This window comes from Ambystoma mexicanum, chromosome 7q, assembly GCF_040938575.1.
Source record: "Ambystoma mexicanum isolate Mex_15411 chromosome 7q, UKY_AmexF1_1, whole genome shotgun sequence".
In the NCBI taxonomy this organism is placed as follows: Eukaryota; Metazoa; Chordata; class Amphibia; order Caudata; family Ambystomatidae; genus Ambystoma; species Ambystoma mexicanum.
The window spans coordinates 612,002,368-612,028,576 of NC_090941.1; the positions used below are offsets into that span (position 1 = coordinate 612,002,368).

Consider the following 26,209-nt stretch of genomic DNA (forward strand, 5'->3'; position numbering starts at 1 on the left):
AGGATAAGGAGCCTCCAGACTACCTTTCCCAGCAGACACCGGGCCAAGAACTACTAAACCCCTGCCATGTGCGCATGCGCGTGCAAGCAGAAGCATGGGGCTTGTGCTCAGACGTCCGACAGAAGCAGACGTGTTTCCAGGAGCTCCAAGCAAAGTGAGAAGCACGAGGGGCCATGCCCCAGCCGACCTTCCTCCAGGCCCCTCACACATGCAAGTTAAGTAGCGCCAGTGCTGGGGAGCTTGGCCAGGTGTTGGGGAAGATGCACAGTACAGCTAAGCCGCGCTGAGGACCAAATGCTAAGAAGCTTTCCAAGTTGTCAGGGGCACACGCAGGGGGCGTCACCCATATCCTCGAGTCCACCCTGCTCTATAGAAGCTAAGTTATTAGCACAGTAGCGTTCCTAGCCACAAACTAATACAGCACAAGGGGGGGCACACAGCGACGCACAAACTCGAGTGCAGTGCATATCATTAGCATATGCAAATTGCCACGTGCGCTACCTATATAAATCTGCGGCTGGCAGAACATGACTTGTACTGAAGTCGCACCTCGCCACACGCGTCTAGCAGCTCACCCAAGGACCATTCTATCATGTGTGATTCTTAACACATGGTCTTCTATTTACCACGGGGCAACGTGTGGTTGCCTTACCGCATTAACAGTGTATGAACCATCACGGGGGCAAGCAAAAGTATACGAACGAAGCAGCAGACAAGAGTGCTTGTTTGGGGAGGAGCCACTAAGTTTTAAGCATGAATGGTGTTATGTGTGTGTGGGGAAAACACACACAGAATAGTAACTCACGCTCTCTTTGCAGCATTAAACTGCTCCTGTTACCGGACCTGAGAGTGCGCAGGCAGGAGGCCGGCACTCACCCCAGAGATAAGTCTCTCTTTGGCTCGCCTTTGAGCCATTTTTTACAATGTGCATGAAGAACATGGTTTCTCTGATTGAGTATGTATAATTGTCAATAGTTGTATTTTGTCTTTTGCCTAGTTTCCCTTGCCCATCCACCTCCCCTCTCCTGACCCTCTTTCCGGTTATCCTGAATACCGATGCCTATCCAAACAAAGGATCCCTAACCTTTTTTTTCCGCCGGGGTCTCGGAAGCCTGTGTAAGTTTTACCTTGCAGGCACCCAGACCGCGGAGGGGGTGGTTGCTTCGTGCCACTCCTGCGCCTGGAGACACTACCCATCAGTTGTTGCAACCTCATTGATTATTGTGTACTGAAAATGCTACCCATCCTATTGAACCATTGTTCAACTGTTCTACCTTGGTAGTTCTTCTATGATTCTACTTGGACATGTGCTTGGCCATATTCAGCTACTTCAAGTCATCTACTGGAGACTCTTCCAGGGTTTTCTGGTTTGGGGGTTTGGCTCCTTGGAGTTCTCTACGATTTGGTATTTTTACCAGTCAAGGTGGCCTCTTAGGGGGCTGGACCCTATTTACACCCAAGGTAGAACAAGGAAACAAAGGGGTAGGGGGATCATGAAGCCAGGTAGACTAGAAGAAAGAAGGCAACTGACCCCAGACACAGTTCTTCTGAAGTTCATGGTGATGAGTAAATGCAGGAGGGCCTTTTGTTGACGGACAGTACGCTTGGGCTACAGTGTTTGGGCACTCTCTGACATTCTCATTGTGGGGTACTATGTACATGATGTGTTCTGCTGGTCAATGGCTGTTCCTGTGTTGGGTTTACTTTTCAGGTGTCAGGAGATTGTTGTGGTTTGACATACTGGGGTGTACACATGGCCAATGTTCACATGTGATGTATTCAGGACACTGAGGTTCACTTGATTTCACATACATGTATTGAGTGCATGTCCCTACTGACACACACACTTACACAATGCTCCACCACACATGCAACCACCCTTCCATGCCCACACGTGCACAGAGATTGCCTTCTCTGGCATGCTTTGCCCCTGCAGCGCATGATCACTTACCATTTGAGGATCGTGTACATGCGTTAATAGGTAATTTTTGTTGCTTGTCCTTTTTATATGATGCTCAAGGTGTATCCCCAACACAATGGCTGCTCACTGTCCTGTGTGCTGAGCAGTGTGTTGCAGGAGACACACACAGCACACGGGTTATGGATTTGCGGATTTGGCTTGGCCAATGTGCATGCCAACAGGCATTCTGTCTTTTGTTGATGGTACCGCTGGTGGCATGCATTTGTGTATGGTTTTGTATGTGTGGGAGGTTGTTGGTCAGTCATTTCATCAGATTCCATGTCAGGTGTGATTGTCCCAGGCCTCTTTCCATTTATCACGTGTCACTTCGTATCTAATTGATCATGTGTTGGGCTTTTGGTTTGCTCTTTTGCTGTTGCATGCCATGTCATGGTGTGGCAGACAAGGGTGATGTGGGTTGGGAGGGTTTGGGTGACATACCAGTGATTGTCATGGCCTGTTTTGCAGGTGGTGGTGTGATATACACCTTGCATGTGTTCCTTTTGGTCACACAGGATTGGTTATGTTTAAGTAGCTAGGGATGCACACGATGTAGCACTTCCGTGACAACATTCTCAGGGTGGTAAGGTTGTGACAGTTGACTGTCTCTTTGTCATCATCGATTGTCACCTGGTATGTGCCAGGCCTGTGTGCACTCCGCAGGGGTGGGAGTTTAGGTGAAAAATGTGGCCACAACCTGGGTCCGGGCTGCCTCGCCATGCGCCCTTTCCCCTCCCATGGGCAGCGCCTGTGCCTGTGGTTGGGGATGTAGGGGAACCACCATGTCCACCGGTACGCCCTGCTGTGTTGCAACATTGTGCAGGACACATGCTGCCACAATGATCCTGCACACTACTGGGGGAGCATATAGTAGCTGCCCGCCAGAGCGGTCAAGGGAGCGGAAGTGCGCTCCACTATGCCCCTGGTTGCAATATGGGCAGCATTGTATCTTAACTGGGGTGGTGTGGTGGGGTTCCGTATTGGCGTCATCATGTGGTTGCTCAGAGGGTAGGCACTATTCCCAGGGAAGGTGAGGATGGTTGTCATTAGTTGGTTTTGTGTATTTGTCTGTATGTGACATGCATTCATGTGCACAGACATTTGTACTTACCAATGAGCCATGTGTCGCCATGCTTCCCAGCTTCCAGGTCCAGGCTCAGGGCGGACATTCTGTATATGAAACTGTCATGGGTAGACCCAGGATAGTTTGCATAGACAGAGGTGATGATTCCATGGGCATCGCATACAACCTGTACGTTGATGGAATGCCAGTGCTTGCGGTTTCGATAGATGTGCTCAGTGGCCCTAGGTGGACGTAGGGCCACATGGGTTCAATCTATGGCACCGAGCACTTTGGGGAAGTGTGCCACACTGTAAAAATCCTGGACCATGGCCTGCCTTTCTGCAGGTGTTCTGGGCATGTATATGTGCCTGCCGACTGAGGGGCGCGCAGTCATGATTGCCAACACCTGGTGTAGGCAGCATGACTGCGTGACCTGTGACACGCCCCCAACTATGACAGTTTTCCGCTGAAATGACCCAGTGGCCAAAAAATGCAGGACATTGAGCACCTTTTCCAAGGGGCTCAGTGCTTGGGAGCACAAGGTGGGTGATGTGAGGTCATCCTCCCACTCAGTGACCAGATCTAGGATGATACGAGGTGAAAACCTATACCTGCCGTAGACCTGGTCATCAGGCATCCCAAAAAGGCTGGACCTGGGCAAACAAATGCACGGCCTGGCTATTCTCCTCCGCCTACGGTGACCCACGATCAGTGCTGCGAGAAATGGGACATTCATCGTAGCTGTATATACGTGTTTATTGTTTGTGCACACTTTTATACTGCGCGGGGACGCTTCTGCCTGCCTTCTTGTGGTGGACGGCGTTCGGGATGTTGAAGTGAAGTGTGCACCCGTGTGCACCACCCATGGATTTGGCGCACATCCCGGGGAAAACGCGTGCAGGGCCTTCCATGAATCACACTTGTGCGCTTCCTTCTTCACTCTTGCGCAAGCTTGCGCCACACATTTCGGCCCCATTTGTTCCATGAACCGGCCCCATTGTGTTGTGTACTAACTTATAGATCTCCACATCTGTCTTGGAAACAAACCCATATTGTCATAACTCTTTATGATATGTCCGCATCCACCGCCAGAGGTTGGCACACACCCATACTATCACAAAACATCCTTCCCCCATGGCCTCCCTCCGCCCCTTCCACCCTCCCTGTGTTTATAGCATCTATTCCCAGATCTCCCATCCTCTAAACTTTCCTGTGCTCATTTTCTTTCTTGCAGCAGACTATGTTCTGGATACCCTATGCGGGGTCACAGAGTTCCCCCCCACAGAGAAGCCCAGGCACCCTGATACTATTACGGTGTTGCGTTGGCACAGCTAAAAGCATATTGTCGTAACATAGCATAACATAACATATTACAACATAACAAGGAACACCTGAGAGGAAGGGAATAGCTCTGGCCAAATGTTTGCGATTATGAAAGCTGTTGCCAATCACAACACAAGCACCCTCCCCCCAAAACGTATCCATTAGACGTGATGCAAACCCATTCTAGTACACAATTCCGATCAAGATGGTTTACCCATAAAAATCATTGAAATTCCCCCATTGTTCATCATAACATGCTTCTTTGCATTGCTTATAAAACATAGTCTTCTATTTAGATAGAACTTGCACATCTAAAATACAATCCTCTACTGTTGGTTTCTTTCTTGTCTTCCAGACCTTTAATATCTGTTTAGTAGCTACTAACAGAACTTTGGCAATCCAACACGATATTACCCAATCATATTTGCAACCATTCCTTGGTAATTGCAAAATGATTGCTAATGGATTCCGTGGATTTGTTATGTTCTCTTGTTTTGTGTTGTCTGTTATGTTTGGGAATGTCAGGCCACCGCTCAGGCTACATTTTTAAATGTGTTGCGGTTAATATGCATTTCGAGGTTATTGTTTTCTTTGATTCAGGTTTATGTTGTTACCTGGATGATAGCCTGTTGGCCTAGTAACATTTGCTTTGTACTTGATATATTTCTTTCTTGTTGAAAATAAGAAATATAGTTTGGAAAAAATAAAAAAAATAAAGCTGTTGCCAATCTTTGTAAGGTGGACCAGATCTGTTTAAATAAAACAATGGCTATGGCCTTGCTGAATACACCACATTTGTCAAAATATCCAATCGTTTTTTTTTAAACAGATTGTCAGAACTGCCAAAAACAAAAAAAGAAAAGAGCACTGGTGATGATATATGGGGAATAAATAGAGTACATCCATTACTGTAATCTAATGGCATTTGCAGATGGGGAGCAGATGGGGAGCAGGTGCAAGTGGATCTAGGTCACCTGGCCTAAGCCCCGCCCACCTGGTGCCTTCCTGGTTGCTGCTTTTTTCCTTACTTAATGAGCCCTCCAGCCTCACCTGGCCTAAGCCCCACCCACCATCTTAGCCCTGACTCTTCCTTTCTGCTCTTAACTCTTAGATAAAGGACGTCTCTTGCCCGGGCGTCCAAAGCGAAGAGCAGACTAAGAAAAGGTTCGGACCATGAGGACTCCTGATGCCCTGGTAACCTGATTTGCTTACGGGACTGCCTTGTGCGTCCATCTGTGCTCTTGTCTACTTAGTCAATTGTCCACTATTGTATTGTCTCTTTCTGTCTCGTCTGCTTGCACCCCTCCTTGTGTCCTCCCCTAGTGTCTCCCCCCACTCCTCTTCCCCCACCTACTTTATGGTGCTCTCTGTTTCTCCTATCTTTTCAAACTGCTTCTCTATCGACTATCCTGCTCTTCTAACTAAGTCTGGTAGGAAGAAGTTCAAAAAAGATATCCTGGTCTCCAACCCAGGCCTCCCTATCGCTGACACCGATACCTCTGCTTCCTCCAGACAACCCCTAACTGACATCCTCTTTGTTGTTCCCTTGCCAGACCTATGCACTCTTCATATGGTATCTGTGCTCTCTCCTTTCTCTTCTTCTCTCCATTAATGGTGGCACCCAGTGGGAGGCCCTCCTGGCCCCCTTCCACTCCTCTAAGGTCATCATTAATGTTTACCTGAATGGCACTGTCTTGGTCCAAGGCCCTCAGGACAACCGTCTCATCTTTGATAGACGCTTCCTGCACCTTAACAATTTCCTTTCTTCTCCTACTGTCCCTTCTCTCCCTTCTTCGGCTTCCTTGCCTCCCCTTCTCTGCTTCCTCCTTGGCTACCTTGCCCTCTCCTCCTTCCCCTTCTGCTCCCTCCCTCGGGCTCCTTCTATACCTCTGCAGGGTGTACATCTGATTTATACCCCTCACCGGAAGTCTTTCATGGTTGGCAACCTTCTCCATATTGCCACTCTCAACTCTGCTCAGCTGTCAAATACTCCTCTGACATCTGCTGCCTCCTGGAAGAACTTCATCAGGATGTTTTCGGTCTCACCAAGACATAGTTCACGGCCAGCTCTGTCACAAGCTGTGACACTCTCCTCCCTGATAGATACAAGATCCTCTCCGCACCCAGATCCAAACGTTCGGGAGGAGGTGTAGCCTTGATCTTCCCAGAGTGGATTCCTGCCTCTGTCATTCCTATTCCTGGCCACTCTCTTACCATGTCTGCTATCTATCAGCCACCTGGTCAGATCACCTCCTTCCCCTCTGAGTGGGCGGTCCTCTCCTCCTCCCTCCTGGCCTCAAGCAGTCAACTCCTCCTTCTTGGAGACTTTAACATCCACCTGGATGCATCATGTCCCTCCTCTGGACTCTTTTGCGAATACTGAGATTCTCTCTCTCTCTTTCTATTCTCCCTTCTGGCCCGACTCAAGGTGCAGGGCACACTCTGGATGTTCTGATCTCCTCAGACCTCCCCTCTCTATCCCTCCTCATCACTCCTCTCTCCTGGAGTGATCACTTTCTCCTTTCCTCCCATCTCTCCCTCTCTACTCCTCAGGCCATGCCAACTTCAGCACCGCCACCTACCTTCTCGGTCATCGACACATGAAGCGTGTTTCAGTTGAGGCTTTCGCTTCCACTTTCTTTCCCCCTCCTCCTCCTCTGGCTGACTCACATCCTGACACAGCCCTTTTCACGCTCCAGTCTTCTAGCTCTGCTACTCTTGATGTTCTTTCCCCTGTCATGAGGATATGCTTTTCTCCTCACATCTCTGATGTCTCTAAGAAGTCAAACTACCAAATGCACCTCCTCAGAGGTATTCTTCCTTTCCTCTCTTTTCCCCAGAAGCTCACTGTCTCTATAACTCTGGATCGCTTTAGACTGGACTACTGCAACAGCCTCTTTCTAAATCTGCCTGCTTCTACTCTCCACCCTCTGCAACACATCCAGAACAGGACTGAGAGACTTGTCTTTGGCCTCAAGTCCAGGGATCGTATCTCTCCAGTACTGAAATCTCTGCATTGGCTCCCAGTGACTGCAAGGATTAAGTTTAAAACCCTCTACATTGTCCACAAGGCTTTCTGGGACCTGGGTCCTGATTACCTCCAACTCTCTCTTCGTAAAAGCCTTCCTACTCGAGCTCTTCGCTCCTCCACCTCCCTCAGGGTCAGTCGCTTCTTCAAGCAACAAGTTGGTAGTAGACCTCTTTCTTAAGCTGGGGCCTGCCTCTGGAACAGCCTCCCTGCCTCTCTGAAACTTGAGGAGAACCTTCTTCGGTTCTGGAAGCACCTCAAGACCATCCCCTTTGATTCTGCCTTCTCTCTTCCTCTCCCCTGCTGATTTCCTGTCTGATACTGCACTTGTCACCTGGCTACCCCCTGATTTCAGGCCCAGGTCCCTGCCCGCCCAGTTGCACAAACGCACTGCCTCCCAGCAACCCTTGCACTTGGGTCAGTATCCAGTGGCGTCGCTAGGGGAGGATCCTGGGGGGCCAGGGCCCCCTGTGAAACACTGTGCCACCCCTTGTTCTCCCCTATCTAAAATGAGCAGTGACCATGTTCTCCCTTTACATTTGTCTGTGCCCTCCCCTACTTTTGTCTTTGGACCCCTCTGTGCCCCTCCTAAATTTGATTCCTGGCGACGCCACTGTCAGTATCTGCAACCTTCATGAATGCCATTTGTGTTTATTCAAAGCCTACACCATTCTGGACATGATCAGATGATCTTGCCTCCAAATTGTCCTTCTTGTTGACAGCCACACTTCCGTTTTTGTACAAGGTAACTTGTGCAGGATGGTGTTGAAGACCATGTTAGGCAAAACCAGAACGAACAATGGGAGGGAAACCAGAAAAAAAAAGCTAAAGGGAGACAGCAAGGTCCACAGAATACTGTCAACAAAAATATGGCATCAGATGAGTGAGCCCTAAACCGAGGTCTGTAGACTGTAGAAGCAGCCTGTGTGAAAGCAAGGTGAGCGTAGAACAAAATACAGCTTCGCATCATGGAAATGGTCTTTGCAAACACAACTACTAAACCCTTGGAAAATGTTCTATGTTGTTTGAAATGCGTGATCATTGTAATAACATTATTATTAATAATAATCAAATCAAATCAAGAAAAATAGGTTATCATTTGTGAGGAGAGCTGGACCCAGTACTCCCGCAGCTCCTGGTTTCGCTCTACCCAGTTGAGTGTAAGAAACCTCTGATCCACCAATGTTAGGACTATGATGGGTGCCCATTTTGACAACAGGGTGTCCTCGCTCATTGAGGACAGAGTATACATGTGCAGAACTGAGAGGCTCTATTAAATGACAATTAGACCAGTAGTTGTGACAAAAAGGTAGACAGTGCTTCAGGTAGGTGTATTGCCCGCATCGCAAAGAGATTTTGGAAAGAAAATAATCGCAACATGTGCCAGTGATAATGCCATCATGACCAAGAAAAGAGATAGATGTCTTCAATCGCTCTTAATTACAGAAATATGTTTCTCGTGGAATTGCTTAATTTACAATTATTGCACTAACACTTAATTCCTGTGATGTTCGTCCTGCAGAAAGTATTAATTCCCTCATTTCGAAAGCTTCGAATCATCCATAATTTAGGTGGAATATTATTATTATGTATGTTGGTCGTGGATAGCTAAGATGTTGTGAGATATAATTAAGTCTGTAACACAACGAAGAGGAGGAACTGTTTGTTAGTTGCATTTGAGGTGGTTTAGATGGTGGCCCTTGTGCCCCGTGTCCCCTTCCCCCACACTCACCACCACTCCCCACATATTTGGCCCCCACCCACTTCCTTCCCACTTTCCTTGTGCTTCCTTGTCCCTTGCATTCACTGAGACCAGTATTGGTGGCTGCGCATCTCTAACTCCTGAATGGTCGCCATGGAAAGGGGACAAGGACTACCTGTAGTTCCCTTCTCCCAGATCCATGGTGGCCAGGCCTGAACTGGCCTATAGGGAACTCTGGAGATTTCCCAGTAGGCCTCTGCACCCTGGTCCTCTTTTGTGTGGTATTTCCAAATGCTCCCATAGGAAAAGGTTTGGGCTTGCTGAAAATATGTAAAATGGGGCCACTTTGAAAATCATTTCCAGGGCCTTTTTTGGTTCCCACCCCTGATGGTGGCCATCTTTTTTGTAGTTTTTTCTCGAGTTGAGAAACGGTTAACACTCCATTTGTCAACTTGAGAAAATGCGCAATAAGCACCCGGTACAACGTACTATTAGCAATATAACCCTCGGAGGGGGGGCATTAACTGACTTGTAATGTCCCCCTGGGTTAAATCACTTATATTATTCTAAAAGTTAAAAAATGATGGTGGCCCTACCAGCACATTGGTCCCTAAATTGGAAGATTCTATCTTAGTCTCCTGGAGCTGACTGAAACTCATTTGCAGCTATGAGGAGGGGAACGACAACTACCTAACACAATAACATTCATCCACACGATGGGTCGTTGCATGTTGATGAGAATGTGGTAGCAAATTCACATAGCTCAACAGACTTTGGATATTGAAACCAGGGGTGTTGCTAGATCTGTAAGAGATCCAGGGCTACACTAATGTCGGGGCTGTTGGGACTAGGGGCTAGCTAGCCTTTCGGCTGTAGCGGCTGTGCTTTTATCCGGGGCTACAACCAAAACACCAGGGGCTATAGCCCCCTGAGCCACCTCCTAGCAACGCCTCTGATTGAAACCTTATAACCTTGCTCAGTACATAATCAAGGATGCATAGGTCCTTGACAATACCATAGAGGGTTGATTACAGTTAACCCATTTGTTGAAGTACAATTGAGCACTCCACTTATTTTTTCTTAGCTAAAAACACAAAATAGCTGAGTATGCCTTAGGCAACAGAGTATGAGTTCATCTAAAAATGCATGTGTGAACATTCCACTCATTATTTCCAAACAAGGTTCACAAGATAGGCTAACAATTAAGCAATAATCCCTGAGCATGGGGGCATTACCGAGTCAGGCAATGCCCTCGGGGCCCATAGTTAACAAAGACTCTGGGGCATTACATGACTCAGTAATGCCCTCCTGGCGATGGAATTATTGCTATTATTACCCCGGCCCATTAGACCGGGTATTAATAGATTCATTGTTTTCATTTGCGGAAGCTCCAGCATTTTGCAACCGAAAAAATAAAATGGCTGCCATGCAATGGAAAACAAAGTCTGTTTTCCCTTTTCATAGCGGCCAGTTTTTAAAAAAGGAAACAAATAAGCTAATAAATAGTGGCAGATCAGGAGCTCAAATCTCTCTCAAGAGTTCTCTCAAAGCATTTAGTAAAAATTACATTTACATAGCAAAAATGTATTGTTACTGATGTCAGACTACGTGGCAAAATAAGGAAACCTACTAAGGGTTATGATAGGCTTAAGGGGAACATATAGGTTTTCTTTCTACGGGGGATAGGATTGTGATTGTATCTCTAAGGTCAGGTGGACAGCTATGTCCACCCGTAGTGCAAGTCATCTTCGCCGTCATAAAATACATAACGTTTCATTGGCTTTCAAACTATAGGGCTCTTTACTATGTGGCCCTCTATGATTGGTTGGCATGCTTGTACCCTTCTGGAATATTACACTCGCCAGCAGCATACAAGCTGGTACTCCAGGTGCTGGAGGGTTGGACTTAACCATACCTCCCCACCCAATTAGCCCATCATCCATCATGACTCCTGCTGTCTGCCATTCGAATTGTCTTTGAACTCGGCCTTGCAAACTATCACTATGCCTGAGAATAAAAGGGAGTGCGAGCATGGTTTTATCTTCCAGTCTCAGTGTAGCTTGCCCAAAGTCTATTTTCATCTTGACCATGTGACAGGAGACCGTGCTTGAGCTCTTTCTTTCGTATTTAACACTATTAAATTAATAAAACCTGGCACTTCTGGTGTTTTACCATTACACCTCAACAGTAGCTCGGCTCGCTTCTCACATTCATTGTATTGTCTCGAATAAATAACCAGTTTCTTGGCTGCCCCAACCGTTGGCACTGGGCCAGACAACATTTCTCAAATTTTCCCTTATTGTCAGCTGTTTTCTTGTACTGCGCTACACTTTCAGCCCTTCTGTTCATGGGGTTCTAGTTTGCTAAAATACGTTGTGGAACATCCAGATTCTATACACACTTATATATATATCGGCGGCACCGCCTGCAGTCTATTCACTACGTATAGCCAGCCTTATGATTACTTAGTCTACTTGTGTTTCAGCATCTGTACAATTATAAAATGATTTGCATTTTCTTTAGTGCTCTTTGCATGTGCAATCTTCATTCCGCACATGAAATGTTGTTCAATTCTTCACTTCGCCATCAGATTCTATAAGGTCTATATACTCTCTTCATTGGCATTTCCTCTGGGTGCGTCATTTCTGCTTCATGTGATGTCACCCGTCTTCTCTTTCATTCATCTTCACACTTCTTCTGGAACCTCCTTTAAAAGACTATCATTTCTCTATGGGTACATCATATAGGTTTTTCTCAATGGATATCTTGTTTCGAGGACTCTTCACAGTATAGGGACCATTACTGGTGTCGTGCATGTCGCAATTTCTGGTTTCCAACATATAGGCAAAATGGGGGTGGGACGTCCGGTAAAGGCACTTGGCCCCTCCTCTACACTCCCCCCTCTGGTTGATTCATCGACCACTCTCCCATCAGTCTTCACATCTAGACATCCTTGTCTGAAAAAGTGCTTCTTTGGAGTCCATGGGCCTCATTATAAGTTTGCTGGTCCGGTAACAACGGTACCGGTATGCTTGCTGGTGCCGTTGTTACCGGACCGGCAAATTACAAGTTCTGCTCACGGGTGCCTTTCCGCTCGCCAGGATGGGGCTCAAATGGGAATAGGGGGCATTTTTTTCCGGCGCCCGTGAATGGGCAATTACTGGGTCCGGCGGGGCCGCTATGACCCAGTAATTGCCCATTCGCGGGTGCCAGAAAAAAATCACAAGTTTGGCGGCAGCCTGCCGGTTTTACCATGTCTTCATTACTCCTTTCAGAGATCCTGCTGATTTCACATGGTCATCAACACTCCAGGTAATGTGACTATATTGTCTATTCGGGCTGCAGTAGATCCATCTTCTGACATACTTCTTGTGGTTTCTTGGATAGAGGAACTTCGTTCCCTCAGGTGCTAGAATACTTGCTTCTATATACTTTGGGTCCAAACCCTGACTCGACATCAATCATGATCTTTGTTCCTACTGCTTTCTTTTCTGTATTCTTGCACTGTGTGATTAATATTCTCATCACACAGAATCCGAACATGATCATCACCAACAATGCTCCAGGTACTTGAAGATGTTCACCATCCATTGTGGAACCCAGGAGAAGATCGACGCAAATTAGCTGTCATCTGCAATATCTTCTACTTTACCTTCCATCTTGATGTGCAAGTTCGTCAGCATTGTTATGGCCTCTGTCAAGGTCCCAATCTCCTCATCACGAGAAGGTATGAATGTGCAACATGATTCTCCGATTTTGGCACAAACACCTCCATCCATGGCTGTAATCATATCCAAGACATATCTATTCTGCAGGGTCATCAGTCTTATGGCTCTCAACTCTTCTTTGATAGCATTGAATCCATTTATGGTAGTGTTGATCATCTGCAGGAGATCCCATCTGGTAATCTGTAACCATTGTCATCATCTGGATCCCTGGCATGAAGATTGTTGCGAATGCTGCTGACGTCTGGCTGAACAATCTGTGTTCATGTGGAATAGAATCAAAGGCTTCTATCGATTTAGCTGAGAAGTAGTTCTCTCTCTTTGTTCGATTGAGAAATTCAACTGATCTCCTCTTTCTCAAGTGAGCATCTGCTTTTGGATATCTCCAATGTTCAAGTCACTCTTCATAATTACCAACACAGGAACATGAACCATCACTATAGAACACAGCCCTCCCCAGTCCTTGGGCAACTTCATGTAAGCTTTGGAACCACAGACCCAATAGTGGTTCATTATTACTACTGTTCCATCTTTCATTCCTGGTAAATCGAAAATCTGATCGCACTGCTTAGTCATTCCAACCTTTCTTGTGCCATTGTTTCTGAAACATAGTTCTGTACTGGCTAGAGGCACTATCTGTAGCGGGCCTCCTTTATCATCGACCCATGTCAGCAACTTTGCAATCTTCGGCCAATGTTGTCTGTATTCTTTGCAGTTTTTATAACTGGCTCATAGTATCATGTAAGTCCTGGTGCCTTACACACAACTAGGTCTTCCTCCCATCCACCTGGAGAAAGTACAATTCCCATGATTTTCAGCTGACCTTTCTCCTTGCATCTTTGTATTTCTTCAAAATTCTTTCCTTGACAATTGAGTTTCTTGGTTATTTCCCATCTGATTCCTGCTCCCTTCATTCCAGGCTGTTCATATCTTATCACATGGTCTCTGTTGTGTGCTCTTGCTCTTGTATTCGAATCTTAAACATAATCATCTTCTTCTGGAGCTGTCCATTCAGTCAACCATACCAAGGATGCTGTTCGACCCTGGAACTGACCTCTCATATGGCAGAGTGCAAGGTGTGTCAGGCCGTGAGCTTTCTCGGCTTTTACTTCTTTAGCTATGAATATCTTGGAATTCCCCATAGCATAAGGTCAGAGAGCACAAACATAGCAACTCTCCTTGGATGTCCTTTTTCCCAACTCTTTCATGTGCTGATACCACATGTTATTCCCCAAATGTGCTTTACTGTCTATTTATTTATTTAACTCACAATCATCTTCACTTGTGCTTCTCTTGTGTTTCCCTCTTGCAACGAGGGTGTGTGCATAATGCTCGTGAAGTACACCAATAAGGGTCCTTCCTACAGGGGGAATCATGGGAAAACTTGTCAGAGAAATGGGTGACCTTAAATGTGTCACTGGTGTAGGGATAAACACAAATGGCCTTGGTCTTTCTTCAACAGATAATTCTGCATAAGTCACTGGAGTGGGAAGAATCAAAGGGACTTCTATCTTACTTGGACCAATAAAGTAGACAATTTGGATTAGCAAAATCAGAAAAATAATAATAAATGATGAGCACAGATATATTATGCACCAATACATCAGTCCCCACCATTTTCAATTCTCCACACGTCATTGAGTTTGTTCGCTTTCCCAAACTCTACCAATCCCAACATTCCTCATTATGCCTGTGTACTGCTTTAAGGAAGGAAATAACCTTTTTAATCAGGTAGCCTTGTTAAATGATCAGGTAACTGCAGGATCTGTTCAACTATCACTACAAGTAACCTCCTAATTGCAGGGCCATTTTTAGGCTCTTGCTGAAAAACACATATTTTAGTACTATGCACAACAAGAGCAGGATAAGGTTGAAGTATGTGTACAAAGACAGCAAGAAGTAGACTATTGGCATCAGACAGGACCATGAACTTAACCAAAGGGAAACTCAGTGAGGAATGAATCTGGAAACTGCTCACGTTTCCAGTAGTCAAAATCAATTCCAGATTTGGCATATTTATCACATCAACACTTTCTAAAGTCCAGTTCAAAGATTCCTGTGGCTGAAGAACTTTTGCTTTGCACTCCTGCTATAATATCTATAAAGAGTGTCTGGGGTGAGCCACAGTCCAATTGTACACTTGCATTTGTTTAATCAGCAATCTTAGCGTCCTTCTTCCTTGTCATCAATCGAGTCTGCACATGCTGAACTTCTTCTTTTTGTCTTGCTTCTGAATCAACGGTTGGGGGTACGTCGGTCTCACCAGCATAAGGTTTTAAATCACTTAAGTGGATCCATGCGCGTCTCTCTTGGACTTTTACTGCTGAGGGAGTAACGTTTTCCACTATATAGGGACCACTAAAACGGGGCAGATGCCACTTCCTTGTGAAGTTACGCACTAGGACTGAATCTCCCACAAACAATCTAGGTATAGGAAATAGTTCTTGAAGTCTGGTTGCTGAATGGGCTTCACCTGTATCCTGAGACTAACACCCCTTGCGCTTGAGGTGATCTGAAATGACAGAGATACTAGTGGTCATACATGTCAAATAAGCACGTAACTCATTTCCGAACATTTCTGCAGTATTCTGGGCATCATTTCTGCTCCTCGATGGAGGAGACAAAGGCGTTCTCATTTGCCTCCATGTCACTAGCTCCTGGGGTGTGATCCGACCTAGGCTGATTCCTTAATGATATAATGCAAGGGGCAGGCATCCCTTCTTCAATGTCGATTTAAGGAGGCTGTTGAGTCTGTCACATATCCCATTTGCTTGCAGGTGATAAGCAGAAGAAAACTTGTGTTTTATACTAAGCAATAGGCTAATCTGTTCAAATACTTCAGTAATAAAATGGGGCCCATTGTCGGATCTCAGCACCTCACATGCTCCCAATTGGGAAAGACTTCTTAAACTAAAAACTTCACTGTGCAAGTGGCATCAGGGTGTACACAAGGACCTGCTTCGATCAACTCAGAAAAGGGACACACCACCACTATCATATACCTGTATCCAATACATCCTTGCAGCATATTAACATAGTCAATATGTAAATGCTGAAAAGGACCGTTCGGTCCAGGAATCACTCCCCTGATCATTCGCAGTGTATGCCCTGTGGTAAACTTTTGACATACGATGCAATTTACTACTTAAAATGCAGTGTGTCCTAACAGGTTTGGTACGAACAAGTCCTCTGCAATAGCTGCTGCAAGGCTTTTCCTAGTTACGTGTGCAGGGTAGTGCAGTTGTTCAAGTACTACCCTTAACAAAGCTACAGGAAACACCAACTTTCCAGTACTGTCCTGTCGCTACAATGCTTCAGAGGGGGATAAAGAACACACCCTTCATTTCCACAATTCTTGCCCTTCCTTTGGTGCACAACCTTGAACCTCCATCAACTGTGTTCTTGATAAATGATTAACCCTTAATTTACAATCATAATTACTTTTTCCTTTACATCTGGATTATTAAAACCTGAAATATCTGGTGAATATGCAACCCTTTTGGCCTCTTCGTCTATGGCTTCGTTCCAGCGAGAGATAAAGTCAGTTTGCTTAGTATGTGCTGCACATTTAACTATTGCAATGGCTACTGGGAATTGTAATGCCTTAATAAGCCAGTCCAATAATGCTGCGTGTTGCACTGGAGTGCCATCCGCTCAGAGTTAGCCCCTCCTTTTCCAACGTGCTAGCCCTATGTGCACAGTTGACGTCACATAGGCGGAGTCACTGTACACCATTACTCCCTGCCCAGAATTTTTTTTCGAGCGTGACAATAAGTGCACCAATTTTGCTGCTTGCGCTGAAGAGTGGGACATAGGAGGGCATTACGGGGTAGATGGTAAGTGGTTAACGGCGCCGGTAAAGATGCGGGAGCCGTCAACCCCTTACTGCCCCATTACGATTCTGCTTGCGGGACCCACTAAGGACGCCTGGTGAAACCAGGCGTCCTTAGAGGGTCCTGCTAGCAGACAAGGATGCTAACAATGGGCTTGTTATTAACGGGCCCCTTGTTAGCATCATCCCCATTCCCATTGAGCCATATGGGGGCTCGAATGGGAATGGGGATGGGTTCCTAGAATGAGGAATTACCGGGCCCTCCAAGGTCGGAATGGCCCGGTAATTCTTCATTCAAGGAACCCAGACCCGGTACCCGGTAAGGGGGTAGCCGTGCTGCTAATAGCGACATGGTTACCGCCTACCTCATAATGACCCCCATAGTCTTGCACTTGCTACAACCTCAAATTCACCATTGGCTCTGTGCCTTACCACGGCTGAACCAGAATGCCTTTCGCCATCAGTTTGATCAATTTTTGAAGACCCATCAATAAAGAGAATCTCCTTCCCTGCTAGCGCATTTTCCTTTATGCGCAGGATGTCATCATAGAACTCCTCGTAGTTAGTGCAATCATGCACATGCTCACCCTCTGCCACAGGCTCAGCTATAAATGTGGCATGGTTCACTATTTTATACCTTACTATTTTGATTGCTGGATTCGATATGACTACCTCATGTGTAAGCCCTCTGAGATGCCAATGTACCCTTAGGTTTCTCCAAAACAGCAAACTAAACATGCTCAACAAACAATGTCATAGAACACCCTGTCACAATACTAGCAGACTTCTCTATTGCAAACATGGCTGCTGCCATCAATTGTTCGCAAGGAAAGTGCCCTCTCATAACAGGTTATAAAATCCCACTGTAATATGCCTGGGGTTTTTTACCCCAATGTAGTCCTCTGTGTAAGCACCGCTGTCATAACTGTCCCATTCGTATGTGAAAACAAAAAGAATTCCTCATCATAGTTGGGAATTCCTAAAACTGGAGCTGTACACATTGCTTTCTTCAATTCTTCAAACCCTCCATTTCCTCAGTCCAATCTATTATTTCCTTGTTTACTTGTGCTTTCTCCAGAGCCTCCAAAAGAGGTCTTGTGTATGAACTATAATAAAATACCCACGCTCTAACATAGTTACATAATCCTAAAAAGTCTGCATTTGTTTTATCGCATGCGGTTTTACTGTTTTCATAATCGCTTCAGCTCTTTCAGGCGTGACTCTCTTCCCTTTATGTGAGATTAACTGACCTATGCATAACACTTCCTTTTAAGAATACTGCAACTTCTCCTTGTCCGCTTTATATCCCTTGTCTGCTAGAATAGTCATTAACTGAAACAAATCTTTCCTACACCCATCTTCTGTCGTCCTACAAACCAAAATATCATGTACGTACTGCAGCACAACACTTTGCAAATTGATATTGCTTAGGTCCATCTGAAGGACCCTATTAAAGATTGATCAAGACTCACAGTACCCTTGGGGCAAACGAGTTCTCTTCAGTTTAGTTTGGTGAAACGTAAATGACGTAAGGTCTTGGGAGTCCTTATGTAATGGGTTGAGAAAAACGCATTTGTCAAGTCAATCACCGTGAAATATTGTGCCTCTGCTGGGATACTACATAGTATCATTGCCGGATTTGGAACTAAAGTAAACTCTGCCTCCACAATCTGGTTAATCGATCTCATGTCTTGTATGAATCTCCACGACCCTGCCTTCGATTTTTTAATCGGATACACCGCTTTTTTACACAGTGACTCTGATGTCACTAAAATACCTTGTTCCATCAGGGCTGATATAGTCTTAAAAATATCCTCATCCGCCTCTCGAGACATTGGTTACTGTCTTGCTCGAGATAAAATTGCTCCTGGCTTCAGCTTAATCTTAACCTCTCCTAGCCCCTTCAATAGGCCTACAACATAGGGGCCTGTAGTCCATAAAGAATTTGGCACTTTTTCCAAATCTTCATCAAAATTGCTTGGCGCTGCCACACTGTCACCATTCGCTTCGGGAATTCTATTTTCTCTATTTTGATCCAATATGTAATACTCACCTCGAATATTACTTCATCATCTGCTGGATCATCTCTAAACATATCCCTGTCAGTTACGTCAGTCAATTGTTACCCTTCCCCAATGGTAATCACTGTTCTCCATGGCCTGTTCCTCCGAGCATGGCCAATTCCCCTTGCACTATGGCTGAAATCAACTCTAGGGGAATAGTCTGTCCCCCCTCTTCGTCCATAGGTATCCGTGGCCTGAACAAAAACTCATCAGGTATTCTCATAATCTTTCCCACTAAGCTGGGTAGCCATGTCAACAAAATATGTACCCCATAAAGAAAAACCTCTGGCTCTAATGGCAGTCCTCGCAGAGCCATTTGCCCTGTAAACACCAATATAAATTCGCCCACATTCACATAATGTATCCCTGGTTAGAACACACTATGCCTTCATCAGTAAAAGAAATCGTCATATTAAGCTTTTTCATTAAATCTCGTCCTAGAATGTTAACCAGTGTCTGCCTTAAATACAATAATGGAACAGACTTGTTACACTCCCCTATGGAGACTGGTAATTCATCAGTAAAAGGAACTCTACTTGTAGCTCCAGAGAAACCTTACACATTCATGGCATTTCCCAACATTGGATATTTTCCCTCTCGTATGCATAAATGAGTAGCCCCAGTGTCTACTAAAAAAGAAAAAGATTTGCCTCCTATCGTCACTCCAACCCTTGAGGGTCTGGTGTCACTGATAGTACTGAACACATCAAGTTGCCCTGTGAGCTGTCCTATTGTGGGTAGAGGCGTATCCCTGTACCTGTAAAAGGACTTCATCCTACTACAGTGACACCCCCTACTCTAGGTGTTAGTAACTGTCCCGTGTTTGCATTCTGCTGTATCTGCAACGGTGCGTGCTGTGACTGCCCTTGCAGTGGATTCAATGGTGCTTGCTGTGGCTGCAACCCATCCCTAGCTTGTGAGCTATATGCTGGAGGATGAGCTGTCCCCCCTCCTGAGAATTTGCCCATTCTGTACATACCCTTGGCTTCCACATGTGCCCGCGATATGCCCTGTCATTCCACATGTCCAACATAAAGGAGGAGCTCTTCTGACTAGCCCCCCATTGATTGAATCCTCTTTGCACATTCTGATTATCATTCTGCATATTCTGAAAATTGACTTGATTATTCTGAAAACTACCCCTTCTTCTGTAACCCATTCTACTGCCTCGTGGCATAAACCCATTCCCTCCTTGATCCATCAGGCACTGATGATTCGCCTGCGATGTACCTACTGCTTGCTGCATTCCCAATCCTTCTCTACTTGTCAGTACCAACCCTCCTACGGTGTACTTCGACAAGTTCTTCTGAACTCTCTTGGCTTCCTCAAGTTTTCTAGCATCTTCCTTCATCTTATTTTTCTCTTGTAACAGCCGGCAGTGAGATGCACTATAGTCAACCGTATCTGTGCCCATGGCTTTACTTACATTCCCACTAATTTCTTGAGCTGTCTCTGTACCTGTTCTGGCAATCCCTGACATAGAATGTGGTAAAATACTGCCACAGATTTCCCCCACAGTTCCTTAATTTCAAGAGTCTACCGTTCCTGAATACTTTGAATATAAGCAAGCAGATCTTCATCATCTTTCATCTTACGTGCCATAATTGCACCCATATTTGATGTATCACGATACTGTATCCTGAGTGCTCTCCAGACATCAACTCTACAATTGTTAAATGGCGTTCCATCGTGCACTGTTTTCTGTGCCATGACATTTGAGTAACCTGCTCTCGTCCAAATGTCATCAGCCCTTTCCCCAAGAATGACTGCTAGTAGACCCTTAATGTCCCCTATTGCCAGAGTTTTTCCACCTGTCATCTTTTCTAGCTCATAAATCTATTTCCCTGAACCCGCCGTTAAACTGGGAAGTTTACATCTTAATCAATTTGTGGCCAGGGAATATACTGTGGCCTGGCCCCTCCGTTCTCAAATAAAGGGAATTGTGTGAACCCAAATCCGCAATTGGCTCCCATTGTCTGCCTATCCATAGTGGTAACAATGGTTCCTGATCGCCTTCTGCCTGGCAATGACTTCAGCCTGCTCACATATGGTGGTGACTCTCCCTTCTCGCTATGCGATCGTCCTTTTGGTCGCTCTGGATATGCTGTATGATCTGGCGTCCTATCTTAAGGCTGCTCTAGATCAGCCTATCTCACTTCCTTGTCTGCCTGCAAAAATGCCTCGGGACCGCGTGCACTTCCTCCCTCCTCCCCATGGAAAGTTTCTCTTTCTTCGTCTGTCATATCTAGTCCCCAACTAGTATGGCTTTCGTCCCCATCACCCTTATTTAAAGACAGCCTGTCTAAGGACAAGGCTCTATGCTCGAGACTGAATGGGTCTCTTTCCGCGCTTCAGGATTGGAGGACCAAGGACTGTTCTCCTTTCCCTCGGCTTCCCAATTGGCTACTTTCCCTTAAGTCTTGATAGGCTTTATCGATTCTCTACCTGATGCTCCCTATTTCAAAATTCTCCTTTAGGGTTATCCTAGATGGCCCTGACGTTGCTCCCTGTGATGGGAGGAACTCCTCTATATTGCCCCATGGTATTACTGGACTCGGTTCCATTAACTCTTTCTGAATGCAATCAATATTGCGTTGCCTTTGTCTTCCTTTTCACTCCATTTCTTCATCTAATTCCCTTTGCTTTCTTGCTTCCATTCTAGCCCTTTCTTCTTCTTGTCTTTTCTCTTCCTTTCTTTCATTTGCTCCCTGCTCTTCTTCTTTCCTTCGTCTTTGTATTCTTGTATCTCATCATTTCTGTGCTTCTTCCTCTTCTCTCTTCTTTTCTTGCCTATCTTGTTCTTGGATTGCTCTCTGGCTGTTGGCATACTTCCTTTGCTCCTCGGCCCTTTCTTCCTTTTTTTGCTGTTCTTCCTGATACTTCTGTTCTGGTTTCTGCCTATTCTTTCTCTTGTGCTCATCTTCTTTGAATCTTTTTCTCGTTCCCTGTCTTTTCTATCCTGTTCGTGTTGATCTTCCCTTTGCCTAACTTCCTCAATAGTTTCCATATCAAGCTTGAGCAATATCTGTCCAAACATCCATTAGTTCTGTACGAGCGTTACTTCATCAGCTTCATCCTTTTCCCCTTTCCATCTCTTAGTCCCTCGTTCTACGTCTGACGATATATTCGGTCGCTCACTTTTCTTCTCCTTGTTCTGTAAAACCTTAAAGATCTCCTCCTTTCTTTTAGTCTCTTCTGGACTATCGTCACTGCTGTAGACAGGCGGTTCATATATCGGATTACTTTATCCTGTCGCCGCTATTAGTTCCTTTAACGGATACAATCCTACATCTTCTGTACTATCACTGTTTACTTTGGGTGAGGTAAGTGGAGCAGAAGGCTCGACACATTTCTCCCTACACTGATCAAGCATCCAATCCTCAGGAGGTGGATCCTCCTGCCCGACCTGGTACATTTTCCAGAGCTCCAAAATAGCAAACCTCTTTTCCAATTTCGTCCCTGGGTCCGCAGTGTGCACATGTGTGGTCATGTGTTGCAAAACCACCTTTGACAGCAATCCCCCTTGTGGCCATGGCATGAACATCTTGTCTGCTGTGCCCTTTATCCATTCCACACTATACTGTCTGAGTTTAGGCACATGTTTTGGTATCATCTTGCATAGATGCATCAGAGGGGTAACATCCCCCATTGTGACAAGTCTCAGTTGACTGTCAATACTTACTGTTAGTTACACAGATACATTTCAGGAAAACAGCAAATATGAGCACGCTCTAACACTCGCTGCTCAAAGCCTCTACTTCTCAATTATCTCAATCTATCTTTTCAGTCAACGCTGACAATGACTAAAATGACAATGATTTCAATTATGAAATACACAAACAGACAGACTAGTCGACTGTTCACATTTTCACCATGGTACTCCTTTTACCAGCTACCGTAGGATAATCTTGTATACTATTGTTTATTAATTATGCTGTGGGGCAGTTTTAATACAAGAATACATTATATGGTGGGGTTGGTGTAGGTAGGATTATTTCAATGGGAGGGAAGGGACATTTCATAACAAAGCACAAAACTGATAAGATTGGGCGATATAGGAAGGTAGAACAGAAAGTCCCATATTGCCTGCATGTATTTTAATTTAGAAAACTGTGGGATGTTTGCTAATATCCTGGTAGGTAATAGGATCAAAATTGACCATGGACCTATATTTGCTTTGGTCCAGACTATACATTTGATGACCCTTATTTAGGTTTGCAATACTGGTTTACAGCTATCTGAGAAAAGAAGCAAGGAGGTCAAAAGTGGATGTTGATTACCAGGCCAGAGGAGATGTAATTGGAGAGCACTTCCCCAGTCAAACGTAATTATTGGAAATATATAGGGTTAATTTTTCCAGAAGTAAGACGTTTGTGTGAAGATTAACAAGGTCATTGAAGAAAAGGTGTGCTTTACTCGGGGTGTAAAGGGATCAAAGCAATATTGTTTGACTTGAGTGTGGCCTCTGATAGTAGCAGGCATCATAGACAAGACTGAGAACATCATACACGATTATTGCAGGATACAAGCAATGATTGTAAGAAAATATCATGATTTATATGATAAAAGTGATTGAAAATGATTGTAAAGCTTCCTGTTGGATTACAGGGACGAGTCTGCCCATGTCTGTGCCTGCGCAAGGAAGATGGCTTCCTCGACTAAACCTCCTGCCTGCAGCATGCATCCTGATTCACCTAAGCCATGCCCTGATCTCCCTGCAAGGAAACATATATTGATGAATACAGCCACAACAACCATTGATAAGGTAAGCCCGCCGGGGCTATGCAAAGATATTTTGGAGGAGCTGTCAATCCGAAAATAGGAGTCTCTGTAAGGCAATGAAGACAGACCAGTCACGAGGAAACAAAGGTATAAACAGCAGTTTATTCGTACTTGAGTACGGACCGACTTTACAAATGCACGGCATACAAGGATAAGAAAGTGAGCCCCAACTTGCGGGCATACGAATATTATATACAATTCTGCAATATCATGATGAATCGATGCTAGCTCATCACGTGATAATTACTTGTGACCTAAGGCCTATGTTCTTTGGCAATTCTCCATGGTAGCATATGCTTGAACAATCCATGTCACCCTGCATACTATTTACTGTCTGGGAAGCAAGGCAGAAAGGGTTCAGGAACATATTGTTTTCTTCAGTCCAAGGTAACATTCTTTGCCCTACTTTATCTATGTTTTACTAAGCTAAAAAGGTCAGTCTGCATGTCTCCTCAGTAGTGTGTTCATTTGAGCAACAGAATATGCTGTAAATAGTGCTTCGCTTTCTTAGTCTGGATGGAACGTTCAAAATTATCTGTGAAAACAAGACAGTCAGGAAAAACAGGATGGCCCCTAATTTATAGATTAGCTATGTTTGTGCCAGTGCTTCAAGGCTCTCTGTTGCAGGGTTCAGCGTGCTCAGTAATCATTAGCATTCCTGCGTGGGGGCAGGTTTCAGGGAAGCTTCTGAAGAGTTGACTTTGCAAGCTTTCACCACGTTCAGAATGAAAGCTCGGAAAATTAGGCCTAACCCAACACATTACCAGAAACAAGTGACCAAGTATCTTTGTCATAATCGGAACCACCAGCATCATCGCTATCCTCTTTATTGATAGACATGAATTGTTTGATAGTGACTTCCTGCATTATTAAGGCATTGGTGACATCTACAGGAGGATGGGGACCAGGCCTAAGTTTCATTAGTGATTTAGCATAACAACTACCTACTGCAGAACCCAAGACAGGCATACACTGAACACAGCAACAGAAACATTGTATTATCTGAATGATAATAGCAAGTGCTGAAATGATTTTCCAACCCCAGGTTTTCAACAGATTCCAAACCCATGTTCCTATGTCCCAATTCCCTCCAGGAATGTGAACTTCAGTACTAAGTACGTGTAGACATTTTATCGCCTGGAACACCATGAGGGAGGATTAAGGTATATACACACAACACGCAGACCCGACCATTTTGCATACACCACCAGGTTCAGCTAACATGACATCTAAGGCCATCCTAGTCTGAAGAGCCACTAATCTAATTGCTTTCTGCTCCAGTGTCATGTTGAATAATATGTCAGTAGTCTCATTAATAGTGTTTTCCAATACTCTCGCCAATCTCCTAATATCGTGTGAATTAAGGACTTGGCCACAAAAAGGAATCATGGCTTTTGCTACGTCACCCAATACCTGGAGGGGGTATCTGCCGTGGATGTGACATAAACCCCAGGCAACAATATTCCCAGATAAAAAGTCCCCTTCCAATCTTTAGGCAACCATGGATAGGCTTCTCTTCCACAAACAATATATATGGGTCCCCCAATGTAAAAGGGCCTATTCTCATTTACTAAGACCACAGTATTCACACATTTATCATATGTGCCCATATACCGGGATCTTTCTTTTCTCAAGCAGAATGGTACCATGTCTGCATCATGATTAACTGCGTCATGGATCCCTACAGATGACATTTTAAAGGAGATTATAGATTGGTAGGGTCTCGAAGGTTTATCAGCGTTCCTAGCGAAGGGGATATTTGTGGTGCTTTTATTTTCAAAGACATAGTATCCTAGGGGTGGTAATACCAAATGATTGAATTCATTGATGTTTGGCCCATCAAAGTTACCAGTGGCACTATCGTTCCACTTCCCAAAGAACTGGGCTCTAAAGGATGCATAGCACGAAGTTGACAGTGGAAGTGGATAGATGTACCATCCCAAACCTTTCTCACTGTGTTGTGGTAGGTGAGAACATACCCAGCAGTTGGTTTTATTCAAAATGCAATGTGTGGCATTCATGATCTTTATGAGTGTGTTGATGTGGTAACCCTCTCGATGTTTCAAATCATGTGGTCGGAAAGTATGAGAATGCATATAAAGGGGAGATTAAGTGGGGATGGCAGCAGGCATTAGTATACTCAGCGGATGTGAATTCTCCAGGTACAATAATGCAGGTATTAAAATCATCACCACACGTGCTGTAAGCGTTATCACAATCAACCTTTCTTTCGTTGACCACAGCCCTCTAGATATGGGCTTTCCAGTGGCGATCTTGCATCTGTCCTCATTTACATGTGCCCCAAAGATAGGCATAGTCTCTTCTTTTTAGTGTCCGTTAAGAAGCCTCAATAAACAGGCTTTTTAAGTTTATCCGTTGGTGGTACATGACCATGTGGCCTATCTTGCTTGTAGTCTTCTTCTGGATTGATGAATTAATGTCTCAATGTTCTTCTCCCTGCCCCGCTGTTACACCGAAACAAAGCAATGTTCCCGCGTCTTTGAGGCTATTGAAGGGAATGCCGTTGGTTTGTTGGTTTCTTGTGGGTGTAGTATACAAACTACACTTTCCTAATCTAACTGAAATGTCATTCCCTATCTAGTTCCATGATCGAAGATTGTATCTTTTGGCTTCAGGTAACGTGTGATCAGTGAATAAAGAAACAGATTATGAAGAAAGTGGTGAATTCTGGAATGGTTTAGGCTCAAGATTTAGCCTCTGATCAGGATGG

At 44.9% G+C, this 26,209-nt stretch overlaps 1 long non-coding RNA gene across 1 annotated transcript in view; it reads left to right on the plus strand.

Annotated features, from left to right (window-relative positions):
* LOC138528756 (uncharacterized) overlaps positions 1-26,209 on the plus strand; it is a 295,927-nt gene that overhangs the window by 42,578 nt on the left and 227,140 nt on the right. The window contains exon 2 of the long non-coding RNA XR_011284226.1: positions 23,305-23,461. This is a non-coding gene — a long non-coding RNA (uncharacterized lncRNA). The remainder of the gene's footprint in view (positions 1-23,304; positions 23,462-26,209) is intronic.